The following is a 685-nucleotide window of genomic DNA, read 5'->3' as shown; positions in this document are numbered from 1 at the left end:
GAGCACCTATCAACTAAGGCTTTTGCTACTGCCTCCACACTATAAATTCTCTAGTTTCCCCCTAATAAATCGGAACTGTATCGCTGAACTTGTCTGGAGCTGTATCCTGTGTTACCAGCCTGTGATTCAGTCTTCCCGGAGGGGGCTGTCCTTCTTGCTTTCCGCGTTCCTGGCCACCCCTCCTCGTGGGACTGTGGCGGATGTCCCGCGGGCACAGTGAGAGCGCTCCGCAGCTAGCCAGCCCCCTGCAGATTGGCGCAGCCCGCAGAACCCGCCCGGCAGCTGGCAGCAACGGCAGAGCCGCCAGCGCCCGACAGCTGCGGAGAGCCAGGGACCCGCACAGCAGTGCGTTGGCGAAACCCTGGCAGCCGCTGCACACGGCGTAGCAGCGCGCAACCCTCCGCGCCGCGACAACACCTAACCTCTACTTTCTTGCCCTTGACCCTTCCTCAGCCCTTTAATTTAAATATTAAATAACTTCTGACAGTCTTTACTGTTGCATCCATTAGTTGCAACAGTTGCCACACCTACACTTTCCTACCTGTTTCCTCCATGGAAAGGATTTCTGTATGCTTGACTCTTTTCAGAGATAGTATTTATTGTATATGGTTAAGGACTGGTTTTCTGTTATTACAATGAACTCCTCTGATCACTTTGTAGATAGATTCATTCTGAGATTGCACAG

The sequence above is a fragment of the Nannospalax galili genome, unplaced genomic scaffold, assembly GCF_000622305.1.
Source record: "Nannospalax galili isolate Female #2095 unplaced genomic scaffold, S.galili_v1.0 scaffold915, whole genome shotgun sequence".
Classification (NCBI taxonomy): domain Eukaryota; kingdom Metazoa; phylum Chordata; class Mammalia; order Rodentia; family Spalacidae; genus Nannospalax; species Nannospalax galili.
Note: the sequence above shows the minus strand (reverse complement) of the source record.